General features: G+C 42.2%; 1 long non-coding RNA gene across 1 annotated transcript in view; it reads right to left on the bottom strand.

Annotated features, from left to right (window-relative positions):
* Positions 1–20045, bottom strand: part of LOC144785415 (uncharacterized) — a 329154-nt gene extending 309109 nt beyond the window's left edge. Inside the window, exon 1 of the long non-coding RNA XR_013601873.1 lies at positions 19996–20045. This is a non-coding gene — a long non-coding RNA (uncharacterized LOC144785415). The remainder of the gene's footprint in view (positions 1–19995) is intronic.
* Between the last annotated feature and the right edge of the window lie 7397 nt (positions 20046–27442).

Below are 27442 nucleotides of genomic sequence, written 5' to 3'. Positions count from 1 at the left end.
TCATCAGTGATGTCATCAGTGATGTCATTTGAGATGTCATCAGTGATGTCATCAGTGATGTCACTGACCATGTCATGAATGATGTAATATGTGACATCATCAGCAGTGGATTGCAGGTGCGCGATATATAGTTAGTGCAACTAACTATATATGGAATTTCAATGGTTTTGTGTGAGTAAAATAAGGTTTTTTAAATGCTAATTCCTAACTATATATGGTCTATAACCTATGGTTTTTTCAGTGAATTTTCAAGGTTTTGTAAATGCTAATTCCTAACTATATATGGTCTATAACCTATGGTTTTTTCAGTGAATTTCAATGGTTTTTTAATAGCAAATATCATAAGCTGTCGAATGTCAAGTACGTGGTAAGTGAAAACATTTTCGTGTTTATGCACACTGATCTGCTTTGAATGGTGCCCCCCCCCCCTCATTTCTATTAGGAGTACTCTCTCTTTGCAGATAGTGAAAGGTAGTTAACGCAGGTCTTTGCCCCCATTGTAATCCGTCGTGCCTGCTTCTCTCTCCATTTGATTCATTGTTATCCAAGTATTTACTGTTTTAGAATTAGTTCTCTTTGGTTCATTCTCTATTTACAAACAAACACAGAGTCGCAATACTCTGTTTAGTCTTTGCAGATAACGAAAAATCGTGTAAAAAAAAAGAAAAGGAATCGAGCAAAATCAGTAGGCCACTAATGGGATCTCTTTTTGACCTCGCTAAAATAGAAACATTAGGAACAACCCCTCATGACAAATACAAAACTAGTGAGATGAACTGAACTCCACACAATGATGGCTGCAAAACAGCTCTGCTCCGCCACCCACCCCGCCCAAAATAACGATAAAGAACGGCTGCCATGATTGGTTGCGGAATGACCACGACGGAGCTACGAAATGGTGCTGCTCTCATGCTAACCCCAGCTTCAGTCTGAAACATCCAGAAACACTGTAGACTACCAATTCGATCAGTTCCGGTAGCGCCCCAATGTAACCCGGTAGAGAAGAACTAGCCCTCCCCTCTTTGACTGATGGTTCTTGTTGCCTGTCCCTTCTGTTGTCATTTAACAGAACTATTTAGCCTGCTGAAAGGGGTTGTGTTCCGACCGCTGGTTGGTGGAGACATTTTGACTATATTCTGTACCTGCGTTGTCGCGTAATGCGTCATATGACGCGCCGCGTTAGCGCATCCGGAAGTCATCCGGGGCGCGCAGCGCGTAACGTAAGCATAACAAGTCATGTGACTTGTTAATAAAACTTTTCATTGGTTCATTTTACTTTTCTTATTGTAATGATGAAAGGCTTGGTCATATGACCTAAAAATTACGCTTTTCATTACTTCCGAACATTATTTTTTCTTAAATATATGTTATAATGTTCCAGGCTAATGTACTTTCCCGGAAATTTTACAACTGTCCTGCAAGTAAAATATATTCTTTTTTCGAGAAAAAGAGCGTTTCTTCGTCCCATGACGGAGCCGTTGAGCAAAAGAGGGTCGACCTGCTGTCTTAGTCGCCGATACGCCTGAATATGAGATTCTTATCGATCACTTTATGTTGCAGGAATAGAAAACACAACAGCCCTTGACCATTTATCTTTACTGCGTTCCTTCGTATTATACCTTTTACCCTTCATGTAATTGGTCTGCTTTATTTCACTTGCCTTTTAATGATTCTAAAACAGTGACTATTATTAAAAACTTTACCAATGTATATACTACTACCATGTTTTCTTTTAAAAACCTTTATTGTGAAAATTTCATTATACAAATACGAGCCTATAACCACGTGGGCCGGCCACGGAGCAAACTGTAATCGTATATGATAAATAGACATTTACACTGTAGAGGAACGTAACGGGCGGGCCATTAGGTTGCAAGAACTAAGGTGTCTAACAGTTACGGAATCGGTGGACGTACATTTTATAATTAAAATACGACAGGGCCAGTTACAATAAAATTATCTAGATATACATTTGCGGGCAAGTACCATGGGTGACGTTAATTCGAACTTTCAACAGTACAGTAATCAATAACACATCAGAACTTAATATCAATAGGGATGTCGAAATATTCAATCAATTCTCGTCCCCGCCCGCCATGTGCTTCAAAACTGCATACGTATCTCGTGATTTCAAGGTTCTGCAACCAGTACACAACAAGGAGTTACGAGTCCCATTTATTCTGGCGCCATTTTGGGCGAGGACGGGCAGGTCCAGGATATAGTCAAAATGTCTCTACCAACCATCGACTATGATGATGTTCATATGCTGTATTTATTAGAGTAACACTCAGATGTCCACATGAAATAAATTTGCCACAATCTAAACATGTCATTTTAATCTTTCCAAAGTTCTTCTAAATATTTGGGACCGTTTCCCTTGCCTCTGAAGCTCTCAGTGCCACTTCTTTGATGAATGTACTAGCAGGTCAGGGGTTCTCCTCCAAATCTCTCTTTTATGCAGCACTATAATTAATTGGTGCCACCTCTCCATATGACAATGCATGGTATAGTTACCACAACTATATTTTTTTTCGGTTCCTCTAGAGAGTTCATCGTGGCAGATGAAGCGTGTAACGTACCGGGCATTTACCTTTTTTTGCATGTACAGGAAAGGAAAAAAAAATCGAGCGTCCGAGTTCTAAGGTGTCCCAGGGCCATTTTAGTGGACCAGGCCCAAATCCAAAGAACAGGCCGCCATTTTGAGAGTCCTGTTGCAGCCGCCTGTCGCTGTAGCATCAAGAGCAGCCGAAACTCAGCTGAATGGCAACTGAAAAGGTAAAGGGGCGCCCCACTACAGCAGACGAGCCAGGCCCAAATCCAAAGAACTGCTATCTCACAGGCTAATGGGGCGACCCACGCCGAGTTTCAGCATTGTAGGATGACCACACAAGTACAGCAACTTGCTAGACATCACCTCGGTGCCATCCGGATCTCGGCGCCCCACTGCAGATGAAGTGCCTCTCAACTATGAAACCACCACGGTGACATCCGGATCTTGGCGCGTTGTGCTGCCTTCGGCCTATTCGCACATCGGTCCGCTACTGACGCCATCTCACAGGCTAATGGGGCGACCCACGCCGAGTTTCAGCATTGTAGGATGACCACACCAGTACAGCAACTTGCTAGACATCACCTCGGTGCCATCCGGATCTCGGCGCCCCACTGCAGATGAAGTGCCTCTCAACTATGAAACCACCACGGTGACATCCGGATCTTGGCGCGTTGTGCTGCCTTCGGCCTATTCGCACATCGGTCCGCTACTGACGCCATCTCACAGGCTAATGGGGCGACCCACGCCGAGTTTCAGCATTGTAGGATGACCACACCAGTACAGCAACTTGCTAGACATCACCTCGGTGCCATCCGGATCTCGGCGCCCCACTGCAGATGAAGTGCCTCTCAACTATGAAACCACCACGGTGACATCCGGATCTTGGCGCGTTGTGCTGCCTTCGGCCTATTCGCACATCGGTCCGCTACTGACGCCATCTCACAGGCTAATGGGGTGACCCACGCCGAGTTTCAGCATTGTAGGATGACCACACCAACTTGCTAGACATCACCTCAGTGCCATCCGAATCTTGGCATCTCAACGCCTAGTGGTATCTTCCATACAAAAAATATTGTTACGCTGCCTTTGGCCCCATTCGCACATCAGTCCGCAACTTAGACATCACCTCGGTGCCATCCGGATCTTGGCATCTCAGCGCCTTGTGGTGTCAGTCAGAAAATATTGTTGTGCTGCCTTCGGCCTATTCGCACATCGGTCCGCTACTGACGCCATCTCACAGGCCAACGGGGCGCCCCACGCCGACTTTCAGCATTGTAGGATGGCCACACCAGTACCACAACTTGCAAGACACCACCTCGGTGCCATCCGGATCTTGGCATCTCAGCGCCTTGTGGTCTCTTCTACACCGGAAATATAGTAGAAAATATTGTTGCGCTGCCTTTGGCCCCATTCACACATCAGTCCGCTACTGACACCATCTCACAGGCCAACGGGGCGCCCCACGCCGACTTTCAACATTGTAGGATGGCCACAGAAGTGCGACAACTTACTAGACACCACCTCGGTGCCATCCGGATCTTGGCGCGTTGTGCTGCCTTCGGCCTATTCGCACATCGGTCCGCTACTGACGCAAACTCACAGGCCAACGGGGCGCCCCACGCCGACTTTCAGCATTGTAGGATGGCCACACCAGTGCGGCAACTTCCTACACACCACCTCGGTGCCATCCGGATCTTGGCGCGTAGTGAAGCTGCAGCAGCTGCAAATAAGCTTCAGACAGTGTTACAACCGCTGCTCAGAACTCTCAACTATGACACCACCTCGATGCCATCCGGATCTTGGCGCGTTGTATTGCCTTCGGCCTATTCGCACATCGGTCCGCTACTGACGCCGCCTCACGTGCCAACGTATTTTCTCCGCATTTTATACCCTATGCCGCATAACAGGTCATGTGACTTGTTTATAAAACTTTTCATTGGTTCATTTTACTTTTGGTTTCCTAATGATGGAAGGCTTGATCATATGACCTAAAAACAACACTTTTCATTGGATGAAAACTTTTTTTTTCCCCCAAACGATGAAAGCCCCACCTTGTTTCTGGATGTTTCAGACTGAAGCTGGCGTCACCATGAGAGCACCACCATCTCGTAGCTCCGTCGTGGTCATTCCGCGAGCAATCATGGCAGCCGCTCCCCACCAGAAGCCTGCAGGAGTCGGGGCCCCCAAAACTTTTGATGAATTCTCAAGGCGGAGGGGACGCTTTCGAGAATGGGGTCCAAGACCTAGCAGACAAGCGTCCGATTTCCAAGGTGTCCCAGGGCCATTTCAGTGGACCAGGCCCAAAAAGGAAACAGCCTGCCGCCATTTTGAGAGTCCTGTGACAGCCGCCTATCGCTGCACCGCAAGAGTGGGCGCAACTCAGCTGAATGGCGGATTTTGACACAGTGGACCAAAAGCGGACGGAATGGCAACTGAAACGGTAAAGGGGCGCCCCACTAAAACAGATGAGACTCCACCTGGAGAGGCCCGTTCACGCCGCCTCCCCCGGGGCGCCCCACGCCGTTATTCGGAGCAGCATTGTAGGATACCAAAACCAGTGCGGCAACTTACTGGACATCACCTTGGTGCCATCGTTCTGCTGCCTTGGAACTATTCGCACAACAGTTTGCTACTGATGACCCACCCCCCGCGACGCCCCACGCCGTTATTTGCTGGGTGGCAACTTACTAGACATCACTTTTGTGTCATCTAGATTTCGGCGCGTTCTGCTGCCTTGGAACTATTCGCACAACAGTTTGCTACTGATCACCCACCCCCCGCGACGCCCCACGCCGGAAATCTGGACGTTGTGCTGCGTTGGGACTATTCGCACAGCCGACCGCTACTTCGTTGTTTTTCTCTAAAAATGTTTATATGTTATTACTATTTTTGTTTTCTTGTATATATTTATAAATTATTAAAGTTTTATAATCTTACTACTTTGTCGGAGTGCTATATATTTTTAATGTGACACATAATTGTAAAAACTTTGATGTACAAAGAGTCATCCCTGGAATCTTCCGCTTCACGCTCGGTCCCCTCCCCAATCACAATACAGAATGGTTTTCAGATAATAGCAACGCTTCTGCTGTGACGGATCTCATCGAGTGTGGGCCTTGATCTACTATAACTCCTTTGAAGACGGGTGATTCTTTACAGCTGTGGCCATAAACTACATCTGCAGGGCTAGCTGATAGCCTAGGACCGGCCTGGACAATCGGACACAGAGGAAAAGGAGTGTCAGAGGGTGCGGTAGTGAATAGGGCGAAAGGGAGGTGTCGGGCGGGCACAGGGTGTGATTCTCAGGGAAGAACAGCGCAGATGGGGGGAGGTTTATTACCCATGCATAAAACAGAGAGCGGGGGTGACCACTGCCTGGGGGAGATGCTTGCGAGGGTGGGGAGCCATGCTAAGGATCGACAGCGTTCACAGAGTGGATCTGGTCAAGGCATCTAAAATGGCTGCCGTGCACGACAAAAGTGTGGCATTTGAAAAAAGACAAGATGGCGCACACAATGTTTTTCAACAATTCCTGATTTCCTTCGAATCGAACGTTAACAGACGTTGGGGCATATTACCAAGGTTAAGCGATATTTATCCCTAACGATGCTTAGCAACGATTTTTTTACCGTCAGAAATTATCGCAGATAAACCTTGCTATTATCAAGGTTTATCGCAAATACGATAAAAAACGAGCGCAATGCATTAATGTCGCTGAAAACTCCGCGATATTCATGCATTACCGAGCTAATGCTCTTAGCCATGTTATCCACCTCCCATTGGATAACATGGCTAAGAACTGCTCAGGGCAGCTGTTACTTTTTGGAGATATTCGCGCTTATCTCGAATATTTCCAAAAGTTGATAATAGGAGATAGCGATGTTAGCGACTGTTTCCAGTCGCTAACATCTTGGCATGCCCACTTTGCATGTCATTAGTGATAAATATCACTCACATGCAAAGTGGGACCCAAGATGGTCGCTATCTCCTACTAGCCGTCGCTAACTGGTGTTAGCAACAGCTAGGTAATACACATATAATTTTATCTCCGCGAAGCGGAGCGCTGTTACAGATATATATCTTGTTTTTGAACGTTAATTTCTCAAAATGCACTGAAGCACATATATTGAGACATAGCAAAGGCACATCGGGCTACCAGTCCCTAATATTTTACCAAGTTTCGTGCAAATCCATTCAGCCGTTCGATTATTATTATTATTATTTTTTTTTGCCCCGCGGGGCCCTTTTAAAACCTCCACATCAAACCTAGGGGGTCAGCGAGGATCTACTATGCCCCCTTATGGTCATCAGCCGTTCGATTATTATTATTATTTTTTTTTTTGCCCCGCGGGGCCCTTTTAAAACCTCCACATCAAACCTAGGGGGTCAGCGAGGATCTACTATGCCCCCTTATGGTCATTTGCCCCTTCGCTTTGGCCTCCTCTTGTCTCTCGATCCTACCGAGAGACAAGATGGCGGCCGCTACGTACTGTTTGGAATGTTTACAGACACCGGAGAGCCAATCAGCTTCGCTTCGCAAAGCTCCGTAACGCGAAAAGTACGCGAAGCGGTGCGCTGTTACAGATATATATCTTTTTTTGAACGTTAATTTCTCAAAATCCACTGAAGCACATATATTGAGACCTAGCAAAGGCACATCGGGCTACCAGTCCCTACAATTTTGCCAAGTTTCGTGCAAATCCATTCAGCCGTTCGATTATTATTATTATTTTTTTTTTTTGCCCCGCGGGGCCCTTTTAAAACCTCCACATCAAACCTAGGGGGTCAGCGAGGATCTACTATGCCCCCTTATAGTTATTTCCCCCTTTGTTTTGACCTCCTCTTGTCTCTCGATCCTACCGAGAGACAAGATGGCGGCCGCTACGGACTGTTTGGAATGTTGACAGACGCCGGAGAACCAATCAGCTTCGCTTCACAAAGCTCCGTTGCGCGAAAAGTCCGCGAACCAGAGCGCTAACCGGTCCGCTGTTACAGATATATATCTTTTTTTAAACGTTAATTTCTCAAAATCCACTGGAGCACATATATTGAGACCTACAAAAGGCACATCGGGCTACCAGTCCCTACAATTTTGCCAAGTTTCGTGCAAATCCATTCAGCCGTTCGGGCTAAAAGTGAGGCCAACCGCCCTATGGAAAACTCAATGTTAAAAACACGTTTTGGGACCCCCCTTTTTTCTCGGCCCCCACTGGACGAACCCCCCCCAAATTTTCAAGGGCTGCTCAGAAACAAAATGTGCCATTTTCCTGAAAATTTCAGCCGATTCCGTCCACAAACGCCAAAGTTATTAGACATAGAATTTTCAAAAAACCCATAGAGAAAAAATCCTAACTATATATACCTACTGGCGACCGCCAGTAGGTAATATATATATATATATATATATATATATATATATATATCTCCACCAGGCGGTCGCCAGTAGGTAGATATAGTTAGGACCTAGTTTCCATAGGAAATCCACAACATTCTATTTGGAATAACTTTGGGGCTGGTCGACGAATACACACAACATTTTTCAAGAAAATGGCCTGCTCTGCTCCGCTCCTTTCCTGAAAGTTTGAGGGTGATTCGTCAAGTGGGGGGGGGGCTGAGAAAAAAGGGGGGTCACAAAACGTGTTTTACCCGTGCAATTTTCCATAGGGACCTCTAAGTGAGGCTACAGCCCGAACTACTTAACGGAATTACACCAAATTTGGGGAAAAGGTAGAGTTCGGTTTGCTGATTATGCTTTTCATTAAATCGTGTAGATCCGTTCAGTAGTTCCTTAGAAAATCAAAAGTAGATATATCTATAAACTAAGTACCTGTACGTGTACCGTCCGAGGACAGTACACCTACCATTACGAGCACGAGCTGCATGCTAATTGGCTGAAAACTGTCTGTCAACACTCCAAAACAGGAGGTGTTGGCAGCCATCTTGTGTCTCGGTAGACCGAGCACAAGAAAATTGATAAACAAGTGCGCAAAAGATGCAAAGGGGAGGGTAGAAAGACCCTGACCCCCTAGGCCTGCTCAGGGGGTCCCACTAGGTCATGAATGATGTAATATGTGACATCATCAGCAGTGGATTTCGGGCATGCGAGATATAGTTAGTACAACTAACTATATCGGAGGAATTTCATTAGTTTTGTACAAGTGAAATGTCCAGCTAACTATAACACCCCTAAAACGTACGATTTTTCAGTGAATTTCTAAGGTTTTTTAAATGCTAATTTCTACCTATATCAGGCGTGAAACATAGGTTTTTTTCAGTGAATTCCAAAGGTTTTTTAAATGCTAATTCCTTTTATAAGCGGATAACGTTTATATATTCAAACGTTTTTTTAATGCTAATTCCTAACTATATAAGGCCTGAAACCTATGGTTTTTTCAGTGAATTTCAAAGCATTTTAAATGATAATTCCTAACTATATAAGGCCTGAAACCTATGGTTTTTTCATTAAATTCGCAAGGTTTTTTAAATGCTAATTCTATTAGCGAATAACGTTTTTATATATTCAAACGTTTTTTTTAATGCTAATTCCTAACTATATAAGGGCTGAAACCTATGGCTTTTTCATTGAATTCGCAAGATTTTTTAAATGCTAATTCTATTAGCGGATAACGTTTTTATATATTCAAACGTTTTTTTATGCTAATTCCTAACTAGATAAGGCCTGAAACCTATATTTTTTTCAGTGAATTTCAAAGGTTTTTTAAATGCTAATTTCTAACTATATAAGGCCTTAAACCCATAATTTTTTCAGTGATTTTGCAAGGTTTTTAAAATGCTAATTCTATTAGCGCATAACGTTTAAATATATTAATATCCTAGTGGAACCACCTGAGGAGCCCTAGGGGGTCAGGGTGTTTCTACCCTGCCCCCTTTTTGTGTTCTACACGTTTGTTTTTCTGATTTCTTGTGCCTCAGTCTACTGAGACCCAAGATGGATGCCAACACTTCCTGGTTAGAAGTGTAGACAGCCAATGAGCATGCAGCTTTATCAGGAAGGCATACTGATTGGCTGTCACTGTCTGTCAACACTAGCACAAGATGGATGCCAACACTTCCTGGTTAGAAGTGTTGACAGCCAATGACAATGCAGCTTTCTCTGGAAGGCATGCTGATTGGCTGCCACTCTCTGTCAACACTCCAAACCAGGAAGTGTTGGCAGCCATCTTGTGCCTTGTTAGAACCAAGGCACAAGAATGCAGTGAAACAAAGGTGTGCAACTCGCAAAGGGGCCAGAATAGAAGCACCCTGACCCCCTAGACTTACTCTGCGACTTTTAAAACAAATTTATTTATTTATTTTTTGCCTTGGGGGTCCTTGTGGGACCCCCTGAGCAGGCCTAGGGGGTCAGGGTGCTTCTACCCTACCCCCTTTTTGAGTTCTACACATTTGTTTTTCTGCTTTCCTGTACCTCACTCTACCGAGGCACAAGATGGCTGCCCACAATTTCTGTTTTAGAGTGTTGACAGACAGTGGCAGCCTATCAGCATGCAGCTCGTGCACGTAGGGGTACGTGCTGTGTACGCATACCGAACGCGTACGTACGCGTACGGTACGCGTACCGGTAAGCTTACGAGTAAGCTTAGGGTGAGCTCATATAGATATATATGTGTTTTTGAAGTTAATTTTCATAAACACCACTAGAGCAATTTTCCCCAAACATATCAAAGGCACATCTGCGTACCAGTCCCTACAAATTTGCCAAGTTTGGTGTAATTTCGTTCAGCGGTTCGGGCTGTATACTTGTCAGAACGTCCTATGGAAATTAACATGGGGAAACACGTTTTGGGACCCCCCTTTTTTCTCAGCCCTCACTTCACGAATCCCCCGAAACTTTCAGGGAAGAAGCGCAGAGGAGCTGGCCAAAATTTGGGAAAATTACATGCAAATTCCTCAACTGGTGCAAAAGTTATTCCCAATAGAATGTTGCGGATTTCCTATGGTAGCTAGGTCCTAACTATATATACCTACTGGCTATCGCCAGTAGGTAATATTACCGTGATCAAGGTGTCAGCAGACACTGAAACGCGTTGGTTGTGCAAAACCTGGAATCGCAATAAAACTAAGATAACAACTTCAAAAGTACCCGTGAGTGCGAATCTTTCTTCGTGAGGAGAGTGGGAAGAATATATATATATATATATATATATATATATATATTAATTTTACTGAAATAAACATACGTTTCAGGGACGTTATAGTTAGTTGCACATTTCACTCGTACAAAACCATAGAAATTTGGCTGTTATAGTTAGTTCAGCTAACTATAACTCACGCCCTGCAATGCAGAGCTGATGACGTCACATATTACATAATTCATGACATGGTTAGTGACATTACTGATGACATCACTGATGACATCTCAAATGATCACTGATGACATTATCCAGTGACTGTGTGTTTCGATAAACTTTAAATATGTTTTATAAATATATTGGCCAAGGTATATTGAAGAATGAGTGGGTGTATAAGTGTGTGGATGGAGGATTTAGTAGGTGTATGCTGGCTGTATAAGTGAGTGATTAAATGTGTTTAACTGAATTCATGGGTTAGTGACTAAACTGTGCGAATGCCTGTATCAGTCTGTCTATTGCTGTGTATGGTGCTGCATTGGTTGATGAGTAGCTACATCAGTATCTATATGGGTTATTGATTGGTTGCCTGAGTATTTGTATGGGTGCCTGAGTGTGTGTGTAGGTGGGTGGGAGGTGTGCGACTTTGTGCATAGATGTGTGAGTTCTTTATTCACTGGGTGTCTGGGTTCAAGACTGTATGTGGAAACAGCTGTATGGGTGGGTGAGTGTGTGTATGGGTGTGTTGGTGAGTTAATGGATATCTCGGTGCTACATTTCCAAGTAACTACATATGTAAAACGCAGTGCATGAGAGAGTTGGACTATATAAATGACTATACATGAAAGTCAGTGATTGTGAAAGTGACTGTATGGATGAGTGTGTGCTTGTATCAGTGATTGTATAGGAGAGTAGGTATATGTTAGTATCAGTATGAATAAGTGAGGTTGTGTGCGTATAACTGTATAGCTGAGTAAATAGAAGAGTGATTGATTATTTGCATGACTAACTAGATGTTTGAGTAACTCTGGATGTGGCGGTATGTGAATGTTTGTATAGGTGTATGAGTGCCTATAATAGTGTTGTATTGATGAGTCACTGCATGTATGAGTGACTGTATGGGTGAATGAGGGGATGTTTGTGTAGACCTAGGAATCAGTGTGTGCGTACGTAGTAACTGGTATTGGTGTCACTATTGTTTTGAAAATGGTAGTCTGTATTTTAGAGTGGGTGTATCAAAGGTTTTATTAAGGTATGAGGAGGTGCATCAGATTTTCATGTGGATGATGTCATCAGTGATGTCATTTGAGATGTCTTCAGTGATGTCATCAGTGATGCCACTGACCATGTCATGAATGATGTAATATTTGACGTAATCAGCAGTGCATAGCAGGGGCGTGAGTTATAGTTAGCTCAACTAACTTTAACAGCCAAATTTCTATGGTTTCGTATGAGTGAAATGTGCAACTAACTATAACGTCCCTGAAAACTATGCTTTTTTGTGATATATATGTATATATGTATATATGTATATATATATATATACACACACACACACACACTTATATATACACATATATACTGATGTTTTGGAGGGGCTATGACCCACAAAAGGCAAAGCCTCAAATGGGTCATTATTCCCCTTCCCTCCCTGAACAATGGGACAATCGTTAATTTTATAGCATATATGGACGCTGCATGTGGTTTATGCTGTGGCATTCTTGCATGTGCTTTGGTTTAACAAAAGTTATTTAACCAAAACCAGGATGCAAATGGTTACAATTCTGCTGTAATCCAAAATCATGTCAAGAGTCTCTGTGACTATTAGCAGAGTTATTTTCTAGTATAAAGTTATAGTTACACAGAGCAAACGGAATTTCTCTTATCAATGTTGCTGTATTAAATTTGACTTTGCCCTTTGTACAGTAGTAATATAAATGTGAATGCACATTTATTGTTACAATCGTTCTGAATGATGCATTGGTATTAGGCTACAAAAAAAGGATAAGAACATTTAATGTTAATATTTACATCAACTTAGTTGCAAGGCAGTTTTCTAAATGATGCAATGAGTCTTAACATTAATGTAACAATACATACCTGTAGTGTAATGACTCCTGAATACTGCCTGTGACATAATGAGGGATTAACCTCTGGTGGATGTTATGGTATTACATAGCTAGATTGATCTTCACTGCAAACCATTTACAGATGAAACCACTATTGCCTATTTCTCTTACTTCTCACATACAGTCAACTATTTTTTTATTTAAGTTATTTGTTATTTTAGGTAAACTTCAGATACACACATGACATCTTGCTCATTTTAGAATGTTGTCTTTTCTGTAGAAATGTATAGATTTCTGAGTCTGCTTTACAACTGTTTCTGCCACAAACTGCAGGCAAGTAGATACCGCAAAATTAAAAAAAACTATTGAGCACTCTTTAGAAAGTTGCTAAAGTCATGATGTAAAATTGTTTCCTTTCCCATCAAGGCCTGTTTCTGGAAGAAAAGTAAAGGGTAATCTTAGCACAGCAAATCTTTGTGCATTGCTATTAACAATAAGCACACGCATTTTTCCCCATAGAACCATTTTCTCCATTTTCCCCATTTTCAGAAAAATATGTTAAGGACTAGAGGGAAATCAAAAGAACTGTAGGCACCAATACGATCCCAAACATGTTGGAAAAAAGAAACACATATGACCTGTATGTCGTTTGTGGAAAAATGTTATGCATGATTAAGCATGAACTGTCCCAAATGCCAAAAACAGCTCACAATGGGGAGCTTGCTCAATGATGAAAACACACCAGGAACTATCTAGAAAGTGTTTAGTTACAGCAATGTGCTTTGCCTTAAATTAATTAATTAATGGTCATGCATAATCATACTGAATCAATAATCTTGAGAACTGAACCAATCTTGGTGGACAGAATAAAGTATAGAGAGATAAGTGTAGTAAATGTCCTCTCTAATGCTCTTCACTAGATAGACTGTGCTATGTCAACTATGACATAATAGAATGCCTGGGTGACTCTCTGGCTCACAGTGTCTCTCTCTACCTGGCTGTGGCAGTTGGTTAACTCAGGCTGAGCTGCTAACAGCTAGCTCCTGTTGGGGTTTTACAATTTGGCGACGTTTTGAAGAGGATGAACCTACGTGTGAACTAATTAAGCTATTTCAAGGAAAAGAACCTAAGACATCAAGAATTGTGGAAAAATTCAAGTTGAAACTAAAAGGTAATGCCCAGCTAACCCCACCAGTGTCCTGTTCCACCTAGACAGCCTGCACCCTGGGTGTGCCTCTTTATTTTGATGTCTGCTATCACCTGGTAGATTTCCTAAGAGATCGACATTCTTCTACCTGTGTGTGGAAATTGCCTACTCTACCTTTGTCTGCCCTGTGTGTAAAAGTTGGCGTTTTCTGGACTGAGCATCACAGATGTGCTCTATACATTAGAAGAAGGCATCAGACTAGTGATAGACGTCACATCTGCTTCACTGGCTTGAAAGTTTTGTCTACATTTACTCTGAAGGAAGTGTGTGTCTCCCACCGTCCGGACAGTATGGCATGTTTGGAGAGTTTCTCCAGCTGTCCCGGATCTGCTTGAGGCTGCCCTGTGTGTGCAAGTTACGGCTCTGTCAGAGAAACCTGAAGCCTCGGTGAGGAGCAAGAAGTGTTGATCAATTTCACCTACAGTGAACACATTGCCTCTGCACCTTTAAGGAAAGTGTCTAATTTCGTGAGCAGTGCGACATATGCACAGGTCTGTGAGGCAGAGTCTGTTCGTTGTGCGGTGAATTATTTTGTGGTGGACACACTCTCTTTCTTTCATTTTGCTCATTTAGTGCTAAGAAGAGGTCACGTTACACTTTGACAGTTAAACCGCTATATTTAAACGAACCTTATACTATTGCGCACTATTTTACCTGTCTCGTGATACTGGCATCCTTGCTTCTGTGACGTTTTCCCCTCTCTCTCAAGATCTGACAGCACGTCTTCGCGGTGAGCCATCCGGCGCGGACGTGACAGTGTACTACAATTTTGTTTGAAGTCTGCGCAGGTTTGAGCAGTATGTACGAGTGCATCTTGTTTTGCCATTTCTCAAAGATCAGCAGTACCTGTTCCGGAGCATGTATAAAAGCAGCAGCGTTTTTAAATCGTCTCAAGCGAACAGCAGTGCTTTCAGATTGTCTCAAGTCTGCACCAGTCCCGTAATGGTTCCAGTGAAAAGCAGAACTTCCGAAACATTTTTCTTCTGTGCATGGTCAGGAACTTTCACTTGTGTGACTTTATTCAGCTTTTACCTCAAGTCTTCTGCGCTTTCGAGGTCTGCCACTTTCAGATGGAGCTACTTGCAGGAACTCGGGTGAGAAATCGCTCACCGGAGCTAGTGTTATTTATTTATTTGTAGCATCTAATTTACCACTACATATTATTTTACATAACCTTGTTTTAAAAGTGGTGTGTATTTTTATTATGGCAAATTTGTGTTGCTCTTATGTAAACTATGTATTCTGCGTTGAGTGACCTCCTTGTTGGGTGTTATTGGGTAGTCAATGCTCATTCATTTCTCAAGGTAAGTATCCTGAAGTGTACCCTATCTAAGGGAGATGTGTCTGTGTGGGTAGTCCATGCCCTGTGTAGTGGTGTTTGCGAGTAGTCCATGCCCAATGTAGTGTTGTTTGTTAGTAGTCCTTGCCCCAATTTTGATCCCAGGTTTGTCATCCTGTGGTGTACCCTACTCAGGGGAGATTGTGTAATTGCGGGTAGTTCATGCCCCATGTAGTGGTGTTTGCGGGTAGTCCATGCCCCATATTGTGGTGTTTGTGGGTAGTCCATGCCCCATTTTTATTCCCAGGTTTATTTTCCTGTGGTGTACCCTACTCAGGGGAGAATGTGTATTTGTGGGTAGTCCATGCCCCATGTAGTGGTGTTTGCGGGTAGTCCATGCCCCATTTTTGTTCCCAGGCTTATTTTCCTGTGGTGTACCCTACTTAGGGGAGATTGCGTATTTGTGGGTAGTCCATGCCCCATGTAGTGGTGTTTGCGGGTAGTCCATGCCCCAATTTTGTTCCCAGAGTTATTGTCCTGCTTTGTACCCTTTTCAGGGGAGGTTGAGTGTTTGTGGGTAGTCCATTCCTCATACTCTGCGCTGTCCCCTGCTTTTAGGTGAGACTGTGTCTACACTATGTTCTAGTCTAAGTCTACCTTCTTGTTACTCGTGGCCAGGGTTTCATGTTGGAAAAACTTTGTACTGTGAATTTTTCATATCTTTAGTGTCAGCACATCTTTATCAGGGGAAGCTCTTTGAAAAGATTGTTTTTCTTTGGTGAATTTTTGTGAAAGGGGTTTGCTCTCTTTTTTCTTGAGGGAATTTTACCCCTATTGTGTCTCTCTCTAGCGTCTCCGTCTACACTTATTTTTGTTCTAGGGTGTTTACCCTGTGGTGTACCCATGTGTGTGGGGAGGTTTTGAGTGTAACCACTTAGCTTAGCTGTTTCGGTTCGTTAAAGGGAGGGAGATGAGGCATATAGTGTTTAATTTACTTTTCTTTGTTCACATTTCTGCTTATGATTCCTCATGCTAATGTCATCTTTGAACATATCTTTTGGTTCATTCTTGTACTTTTCTGCTGATGTTGCATTTGAGGTTTTTTGCCTATTGTGTTCTCTGTTCTGTTCCTATTCCATAAGGAAAGAGGATGTGTAGTAAATGTCCTCTCTAATGCTCTTCACTAGATAGACTGTACTATGTCATCTATGACATAATAGAATGCCTGGGTGACTCTCTGGCTCACAGTGTCTCTCTCTACCTGGCTGTGGCAGTTGGTTAACTCAGGCTGAGCTGCTAACAGCTAGCTCCTGTTGGGGTTTTACTTCTCTACTTATTATCTTAGAAGGAACTTACAATAAAGGATCTTGACATACACAGTGGACTGTGCATCTTCCTTTACTACAATAAGGCTGCTTATGGCATAAAACATTGTGAATTTTGGGGTTAGGCTGCTTAAAATAGTTTTTCATCATTAATTTGAACTATTAGTTTAGTGAGTGACAATTAATTTGGTGTGCTGTTTAAAGAACAATGGGGCATATTACCAAGCAATAGCGATAATTATCGCTATTGCTTGGTTAGAGACAAAATTTTACCGCTAAGCTGCGGCTATTTTGATCGCAGATAAACCTTGGTATTACCAAGGTTTATCGCAAATGCGATAAAAAACGGCCGCAATGCATGAATATCGCTGAAAAGTCAGCGACATTCATGCATTACCGAGCTAATGCTCTTAGCCATGTTATCCACCTCCCATTGGATAACATGGCTAAGAACTGCTCAGGGCAGGTGTTAGCTTTTGGAGATATTCACGCTTAGCACGAATATCTCCAAAAGTTGGTAATAGGAGATAGCGATGTTAGCGACTGTTTCCAGTAGCTAACATCTTGGCACGCCCACTTTGCATATCATTAGTGATAAATATCACTGACATGCAAAGTGGGGCCCAAGATGGTCGCTATCTCCTACTAGCTGTCGCTAACTGGTGTTAGCGACAGCTAGGTAATAGGGAGATAATTTTATCTCCGCTTTCTTGGCTTTTAAAGCCAAAAAAGCGGAGATAAACCCCCTTGATAATATGCCCCAATATTGAATAAGGTACCCCTCTGTAAAACCCTGCAATGTGTGGCAGGCAGCATGGGGTGCCTGCATTAGAGTGCAGGGTTTCACACACACACAAACACACACCCCCCATTTCCCCATGGGAGCCTGTGTTACAGCTGGTTCTCGGGTATAACACGAGCTCCTGTAGGAAACAATGGAAATCCGACCAGTGTTCGGTGGCATCGTAAGCCGGCAGTCGGAACTGCCGACCGCAAGTCAGTCGGTCCCAAATCCAAGACGGTGTGGGCGAAAGCTTTCCGCCTAACATCGTAATGAGACCCAAAATCTTTTTGAACTGAACATTGTAATTCTGAATCTTTGACCAGTGTGACAACATTGATGTTCTGTAAATAAACTTTGTTAATCAAATGTACGGTTCTTTGCAGCACACACTACTTTTACCAGCACTGCAGAATATTCAAGTTCATCCTTCACCAGTTCAGATATTGTCAGATGTTCTTTTGAAAAGTACAAATGTCTTTCTTGTAGGCAAGCAAGCCTATGGAATATACATTCATGGACTTTCTGATGAACGAGAAGCATATGCAACTCAGTTTATAACTGATTGACATTTTGTAAAGTAATTATTTTCTTTGATCAATTAAGGACTGTTGGTAGAATATTATGTGATTATTTTTTACGAATGCTGTAATGACTTTCTTTTAATTAATGCATGCTTTAATTTTTTATATTAATCATTTCATAATATTTTGAAAATCAATTCTCAATTTTTTTTAGTAAATGCAATCAATATACATTTGTACAAAGACCGCACACATTCATGTGCACAGAAGTTAACAAAGCATCCACAATTAAATTTGTTTCTGTAAAACTGTCATGAAAGATAATTACTGAAGCATCTCAATCTCTTAGGCAGCAATGAAAATGCCTTAAACGATGCATGCTTGTTCAGGGACAATACTCATTCATTTTAGCATCCTTAATACTAGACAAAATTAATAGAACTTATATCTGAATTTGGCAACTCTTTCCTGTACTGCAAAAGTTAGGGCTTGAAGTACAAAGGTGTTTTGTGGTCACAAAACCTGTGAATATCACAACCTTAAAGTTTGTGACCACAGAATATCATCTTTGTGCACTAAACAAATGTCATTTTATAAGCCAGAAACAGTTTTTACAACTCAGAAAAGGGCCTTTGTGACAAGTTCAGAAACATAAATAGGAGTGAGTGTAAATGAGCTGCGGTTCTCGTATTTGAGTCACAGTGAGGAGCTCCAATGGCTTATGATTGCCATTACAGTTACAAACCATTGATCAATGACTGTCATCTAGGACTGGGTAGTAACTGAGTTGCAAAGACAAAGTAGTCCCTAATGGAATTGTGTGGCAGTCTCAGGTGAAAAGATATTAGTTTAGAGGACCACTGTATTCTCGCCCTAATTTCATTCAATGCACCTTTTTTAAGAGCATCCCATGTCCCTCTCAGAGACTTAGCACTTCTAAAAAAAATTATATTGAAGGGATGGAAATCAGGGAGGGAGATCAGCATTCTCAGAAATTTGTAGGGTGGTACAACATTCCTGCTGTCTCATTAATATTAATGATGCTGGAGTTCTTGCGACATGCACCAAAAATATATTTTGACTCATGTCTGAGTGGTATAGTAGATTGGTAGCATCTCAAAATGCTGAGCAAGTCAATGTGCAAAAACATTAACTGGTTTGCATTCTTTCCCATCGGACATCAGGGCCTTTGAATCCAGGCCCAATGTATAGTTTAGAGGAGAGGGTACTCTGTTGCAACTGAGGCGCAATACCCTCTCTGCCAAAATGAATGTCCATCTGCCTCATTTAGAGTCGGTGGACTTTCAGTATATCTGCTGCAGAGACTAATCTGTCTCCGCCACTGACACAACTCTCCTCAGATAGCCTAACAAAGTAGTGGCCACTGATGAGTTTTCCAATGGTCCACACTCCCTATTTAAAGAGGATGGACAAATGGCAGGTTTTAACTGTCTGTCACCACCAGGTAAAACCTGGCAACCAGGGGCAATGGAAACTGAAAGATGACCCCAAAACCATGAGAGAAAACTCCCAAGGCAAGGGGGTCATTGGTTTTAATCATTTTTGAATGAATTGCCCTTGGCAAGTTTATTTTGAAAAATTAAAAAAAAATTGGGAAGATTGATGCACGTGACACCAGTTCCTGGAAAATGCAAGGAATAGCGCTGTTGGGGCGGCGGACTCCTCTAAATTTGGCAGGTGGGAGTAATGTACTTTGCCATGGTGGCCAAATCCCTCTGCCAAACTCTATATCAAAATCTGTTAGTTTTGGGTACATAAAGACGTACAAAGTGCTCTAGTGGCCACAAGCCCCTGTTCACAATGTATATTAAAAAAAAAAGGAATAGCACGAATTTTGCAGCTGGAGAACTGTATACTGAACCCAACATACACAACCGTCTTTCAGAAAAAAATACAAGTTTTCAATGCGAGTCAATTTGCAGTTGGAGCTTAAATGTTCCCCTTAACTAAATGTTAGTACACAACACAGCTACGTAGTAATTTGCCTGACATGATACATTGTTGAGGCGAGTCTTAATGTTTTTCTATGACATAATTTCGAGATTTTTGTAATTGTTGCCCAATTTATTTAATCAATATTCAATATAACATTTTCTTGAAATAATGAAAAGACAGAAAGATTTTCTTTGCACATCAATGCGCTTTGCTTACTTGTCTGGACTGTGGTCGGGTACCCGTCCTTGAAACCCGCTATTGACCGTTGTAGGCTGATAAAATAAAACAAAACTAACCAAAAACACAAACTGCATCATTGCGGCGATATATTCTGCAAGAGAAGAGCGAGATATTCTGCAAGAGGAGAAAGATGCTGGAGGCTGATCTTTCAGAGGTTTAAATGTCTAATGGTAGCCACGCCTTCCTTCTTGCTATTGGCACAAAGCACACAAAAGCCTCACCTTCCTTTCTAGCACAGGAACAGCTAAACATGAAAGGACACAATTGGATTGCATGACTTTAGGCATCCTCGATCACATTCCTCGACATAGGCAATGGCAGGCGCTTCAAATTTCTTTAGCTCAGATAAAATAAGGTTTGTGACAAGAATAAAGTAAGTGCAACCCTCTCACACACACATTTCATTTTGAAGAATATTCTTTCTGCACCCACCCTTCTTTGCTCTTAAGTTGTGCCTGGGAGCAGGGACCGACTGGGACAGAAAAAGACCCGGCAGCAAAATAAAATAGACCCATAAACAGCCAAAAATACAGTCCACACACTGACCCTTCAGACCAGCTCATTGGGCACTTACTACCTGATTGCACTCTAGGAAATCCAAACCTGTATGGAGGCGGTGAACAGTGCACATGCATCAAGCATTTTTGCAGTCGCAGACGGTGCGATTCCTTAAAATCGGCCGTTTGCGAATGCAAAAGTGCTTGTTGGGATGCATCATGCCATTTTAGAAGTCGCATCTTTTTTACGATTTCTAAAATTGCATTAGCATTTAAGAAATCGCAATTGTGCGAGTTCTTAAATGCTATGCATCATTATAGAAAAATATGCTTTTTTTAAAATTGGAAGTGCAAATTACCACGAAGTTCAACTTCGTGGTAAATTGCGAAATTGATTAAATATGCACAAAAATGCATTTTTTAAACTGTAAAGTTACACACACACATGTCCTTAGGACATGTGTGTATGTAACTTATGCTGAAAAGTACATTTCAGGGGTGCATGGGGGGGTCCTTCGGACCCCCCCCTGCACCCATGAAATTTTCTAAGTGCCACTCGCAATTTCCATTGACTCCTATGGGCCTTTTGGCCCATAGGAATCAATGGAAATTGCGAAAATTAAGTTAAGAAATCGGTATTTCTTTGGGATTCGGTAAAAAATGTGATTTTTACCGAATCCCACAAGAATACCGAAAATATTGATGCATATCATTTTGCATTTCTTAATTTGCGATTCCTTATTTTTCGCAAATTAAGAAATGCAAAAAGACACAATGATGCATGTGGGCCTATAATCTCTATAAGTGTAGAAAATTTCGTTTATTAGATGAGTCCCCTGCTGGCACTGCTGAGGGCTGTGGCTGATGAATCCTCAGGCTACCTATTTTTTTGCTTCAAATCTAGCCTCATTCTTGCACCATCCTGCACTCCCCCTCTCTTCTCAATCTTGCAAGTTATTTTCTTTCCATGTTGTTTCCCTTTGCCGCTGTGTTCCGGTCTCTTTTTATTCTGCCTTTCTCTCTTTGGCTCTGGGTCACTGGAGTCTCGCCAAAGTCAGCACCGGCAGCATATGTCACCCCTGTGCTGCCTTCTCCTTCTGTCTCTGAGGGACACTTCTAGACTTTTAAATCACTCAAGAATGATCGTTTCCAGATGCGACCACAGTCAGCTCTAAGCTTTTTGTGTCGGAGTTGTGTTCTGGTTAGTACCAAGGTATGAAGTCACAAGTCAGAAGAACTAGAGCATTTCACATTATTATTATTATTTTCATTGTCTTAATAACATACCTTCAAATTAAATATGAGGAAAGTATATTTGACGAAACATGTAGAGTAGTGAAAGCCAGCAGTTATGTTCGATCCTCTTTAAGATATGCAGGAAAAGAGTGTCCCCGCATGTTTGCATATAGTGGTATGATTGATGTGTTTATGTATTTAATTATGCTAAAAACGACCACATATAATGGCTACAGGACACAAAGAGCCTTGAATGAAAAGTGGAATTAACTTGTAAAGGCAGTCCAACATATGCAGGTATTTGCAACATATTTTTAACCCCGTGAATATGTTTTACCATTATCTTGTACACCAACAGGTTCCCTATGGATTCTCCATATTCCAACTCTTTACCTTCATGTTGAATATATTGAGCAGCAGCTTTTTTTGTTTTCTCATTGCATACCTCTGCCTTTAATACGGCAAGCTGCTGATATATCTTTCCCTCATTATCTGCAGATGCTTTAATAGCTGTTGCATGAGCTTTCTCCGTACCCTTCCCAGTTGTTCTCCCTCTATCGGTTTAACTTTACGTATATATATGTTGGTAACATACAGAGAAGTACATTCTCTGATATATGTTCCAAGAGTGTCAAAGAATAAATTTTGTTTAGTAGTTCACATATTGTTGTAAAGAACCTCGATTATAGATTGAGTCACAAACTCTAGGTAAGCTGAGCTTTCAAGAGACATTTGAATCTTAAGTAGTTCTAAGTTGTGATCAGAATAGTCTTTGGATCCATGTGAGAATGAAGATCGGATTATATAAGGTCATATCTATCCAAGAATATAGCTAGTGAACACCTGAGTAATATGTATACCGTGGCTCCTTACGATAGACATATCTCCAAACGTCCACAAGTCAATTAAAAAAAAAACACTTTATTTCGGTTTTGTTTTTACAAACCACAAAAGTACACAAACAAATACAGCGGGATAAAATTCATTATGGAAAAAACCATCATTAAGATACAATCAGTACTAAGTTTGCAGCAATTTATAACAGTGCATTCTTTGTTAATCTATATAGCAGCATAAAGTTTTTTAAGTATACTTTAAAATGGAGTTTAAGCGAAATTCATTACAAATCCAAGCATTTTCTATATTTGACAACTGATTTAAAAACTCTAATACAAAAATGATACAATCACTATGTAATATTTGCAGGTACCTCTAGTAAAAGAGAGAGGGACCCCACAACCAAAGGGATGGAGTACCACAGTGGACTTTCGTCAAACAAATATTCCCTTTGGGACACCTTACTGTTGTAACATATATTCTCAGGACACATGAACAAGAACAACAATACTAACGTGATACTGTACTAGCGAAGAAGAATGTAAAACCAGACAAAATTATGAGAATATACTGAATCTTCTAAATATTGTTGTTGTATTGTCCTCTACTTTTGGGGTTATTGGACCCACGGCCATTCCATGTAATCACAGTCAGTTCTGCCATATTTTATTTGTTTAGCTCATGCATTGCCTAGATCCTGCTCGGTGGCGCATGTACTCCCTAAACTCCACTGGCTGCCGGTCCAAAAGCGCATTGAGTTTAAGGTGCTATGTTTTCCTCACAAGATTCTGACACATAGGGCCCCAGCAGGGTTACTTCATTTGCTGGCGCCTTATGAGCCAGGGCGTTCATTGCGTTCCGCGGATCTCTCGCTGTCCCACATTCTGCGAGTCTGGAGAGCGAGGGTCGGAGGTCGCTCCTTTTGTTACCTGGCAGCGAAGTTTTGGAATTCTCTCCCTGTCTTTATGAGATGCACCCCGAATCATTTGGCCTTTCGCAAAGCCTTAAAGACCTGGCTTTTCCTTACTTTGGCCATTTAATCCTTTATCCTGCTCTCCTTGGTCTCCTGTTTCTGGTTTCTGGCTGCGCTGGGACGCCTCGTTGCTGAGGCAGCCATTCGCATTTCAAATCCAAAATAAATAAATAAGCGGTCATCCTGTGATTCTCTGCAAAATCACACATATATACACCTCAGCAGATATATATCCATACACCTTTGTATTTCTCGTCACCTTGTTATGTATACCACTCTTGTTCTTTCTTTTTAAATTCATTGCCCCAAAGTGCCCAACCCCCATCTGATTTCCTCTTCCATTTGTCAAACATCAACAAGAGGGGAAACGGTGTAACAACACAGGATCAGCCACTTGGGCCGTTCCCTCGCAATCCGAACCACTCTTGCCTTGGCCACGCATATGCGTGCTTAAGGAAATGTGCGGTATAGATGTAGAGTGGATGGCGGGCACAAGAAGACAGAGGAAGTATTTGGAGAGGACGTGGTGAGGTAGGAGGGGCTGGGTTCGGGTCGTGGGTGGGTGGGGTTAGTTTTTCAGGTGGAGGTAGTTGTTAGGCCTCAGGTGGTGCTCAGGGCGGGCAGGTTTAGGGTACTTTACAGGTGTAGGGGACAGTTTTTAGGGCTCAGACGGGTGGGCACGAGCTTTTTAGGTTTTAGAGCATGGGGACTGTTTTAGGGCTCAGGATAGGGGAAAAGGACAGTTTTAAGGGCTGTGGACAGTTTTAGGCTACAAGACGGGCGGGCTGGGTCGGGGTACTTTGAGGATGTAGGGAACAGTTTTTAGAGTTCAGGACAGGATAGTTTTTAGGGCATGGGGACAGTTCTAAGGGCTCGGGTGAGGGAAAGGGACAGCTTTAAGGGCTGGGGGCAGTTTTAGGCCACAGGGCGGGGGTGGCTAGCTCAGTGTACTTTAGGGATTTAGGAGACAGTTTTTAGCGCTTAGGACCTGGGGCTGGTGTATGGTTTGTTATTGGGATGTGGGGCTAAGGGAAATTTTACAGGGCAGGGGTATGATCTTTAGCATGCTTGTTCCTATACCCATAATTACTTTACCATGAAATTGCATGCTAAAAGCATTCATAGTGAAGGCATGCATGGTAAAGATGCGGTCGTGGTTGAGATGGCGTGGTTCAGCCATGTGTTGTTCAGCCATGCGTTGTACTAACACACAAACCGACAATAGGAAATAAATGCCATCTCTGCCATTTTCCACTCCTAACAACTCTAGGACCGGGACCCCACTACGCAATCACACCAGTGCTATTCTTGTTAACATTTTATCTCTAATGTGTAATAAAAAAAACAAATCTGATTGCCACTATTGTATCTTTAGGGGTATGCTTCCCAAATCCAGAGAGTGCCTTTCCAACTTAATTATCTAAAATGACTGCATGTTTAAGTAGTAACTTTCCATTTTTCCACCAATTCTCGGGCTTTGTCTAACTTTCTAAGAAATTCCTGCCTCTTCTGTTGAGTTTAAGCCAATACGGTTCCTGCATATAAACAGTAGTCCCCTAGTTCCTGTAATGGGCATTTTGTAGCTCCCTGTGTTGTTCAGCAGTTTGGCTGCTGAAATCTTATATTACATAGAATGTTATCCATTCATTGTAGTATGTGAAGCAGGTTTGGCTTCAAAAAAGATTTATTTTCTCACAATGAAATTACCAATATAAATCTAGGCTGCGTATTCCCTTACATTTGAGACATATCGAGTGAATGGTATATATGAGCCTGCTGTAACTGGGAGTCACAATACTAGTTTGATAGATTGGCACATGCTTTTCTGAAAAGATCTGTATCAAAGGATGAGCCTCTTTCCCCTTCAACCCCTCTTCAACTGCAAAAATATGTAGGTCAATTTTCCAGCTCTTCAGTTTGATTTTGTATTGCCTCCAGCATTGTCTGCTGCTCAGGCACCATCTCTCGTATTCTGGTATTAACTTCCTATATTTCTGCCATTGGTTTTGCTACATCTATGATTTGTCCTTATATGTTCTAAATCTTTTCATATATGTCTTTTACGCATGCCTGTGCCTCCAGCTGTTCCTGTATTACTCATGTGTACTGAGACACTCTACTCACAATGTCTCTGTATCAATCCTATCATTTTTATCAGGGATGGCTTGCATCCATCCTCTACAGTTAATATATCTTTACTAATGCTAGTATCCAATAAAGATTGGTTTTGCCCCTTGACCTATAGCCTCTTTGATGATCAACCCATCTTTTTGCTTTTGTAAAGGCTGTACACGTTCTGCTTGTGTCAGTATATCCAGATTCATAGGCTCCCACTCTTGCACTGATATTACTATCCTATCAGATGTTGTATATTCTGCATTAGGACCATGGCTGTTCTGTTTGTAGCTTTTTGTTTGCTCTGGGACACTATATAAATTGGTGCTGTTCTTATTGACACTAAGTTTGGCATTAGACCCAGCCTTCTGTATTTTCTCATTCTTACTAGTTTTATTGCGCACATTGTTTGCACCATGTTATGAAAATTTAAAGCACCATTTTTCCAGATCATTAATTCTCTTTTCTAATGGTCTAGCATCAGCGCCCTTTGAGGCTTTTTTTCATGTGGTGTTTTACTTATTTCTGAAGTTCCTGGTGGATTTGAAGTGTCTTGCACGCTAATTATAAAAAAGCATACTCTGTGTACCCAACTCAAAATGGAAGATTGTCTTGGATTCATTCTGAAGTTATCCGATTACTTTAGCTGAGCTAATCTTGTGTGTTTTCTGGGGAAGTCATCCCAAGCCACCCTGAAGTATGCGTATAGGGTGAAATATTTGAATGAGATGACTCTAGAGTAATCACAGAAACTAATCTAGGATTAGTTCATGATTACTTCAGTGGAAAACATCTGAAGATCATTTACTACTGCAGGATGATCTCATGATGATTTTAGGATTAGATTGGATTAGCACAGGGTGGTTTCCTGATCACTTCGGTGGAAAATGTGTGATGATCATTGTTGTGTCCTAGTCAAATATTTCTGGTTCTGGCAATCGCATTTACCAGAACAAGAGCTTGTTGGAATTTGGAGCTTTGTGTGGGATTCTATGTGTCACAGTTCGCTGTTCATATTGTGTATGCTGACTTTGCTTGTCCCGATTTCCTGCGTTCCAGGGCATGGAACTACAATTCCCATCATGCCCGGGACGTGAGCGACGTGATACGCCGTTGCGTGACCAGGAAATAAAGTAGGAACAGCAGGACTCGGCGTTGCCGAATATTCTTGCCTTTGCTGGTGCATCTACGGACTTCAGAGTCGGGGTAAGCATTAAGTTAGCCGGGCACTGCCTCCCCGGTACCCCGTGATTGCCGAGTGCTTTCAGGTATTCTTCTTAGGCATTTTTGAAGAGTCGCAAGGTATCGCTCCTCCTCACGTTTTGGCTGGTTCTCTTTACCAGTTCTGTATTATTGTTTCCGGTGAGCGGGAGCAACTCCCTGTGACATTATTGAATCGGAACAGTGTTCCAAGGTTGTACTTGTGGATGCGGTCAAACAAACATCGTGTGGAGTAACACAAGACTTTTGTGTGCATCTTTGAGGTAATTGATAGAAGGTTTGGAAGTCCATGCTGAACAAGTCAATCACCCGTGGAAACGATAAAACTGTGTCTGAATGTTGAATGACTAAACAGAGTTTATTGAAGGATATAATCACAGGGGAACAGAGACGCTAAGGAGAATTATCGTTTCCTGCTGTTCTTGCCTGCTTTCTTTTCTCCGCAACCTGTTCTTTTTGTTTCTAATTAGAAGAGAGAAATATTGGGATTCACAGGGGAACAGTCCTAAGGACATCACAAGAAATGTGTTGGTAGGTTGTGATT

This window comes from Lissotriton helveticus, chromosome 10 (genome assembly GCF_964261635.1).
Source record: "Lissotriton helveticus chromosome 10, aLisHel1.1, whole genome shotgun sequence".
Taxonomy (NCBI): Eukaryota; Metazoa; Chordata; class Amphibia; order Caudata; family Salamandridae; genus Lissotriton; species Lissotriton helveticus.
Note: the sequence above shows the minus strand (reverse complement) of the source record. Positions and strands in the feature narration are given on the sequence as shown.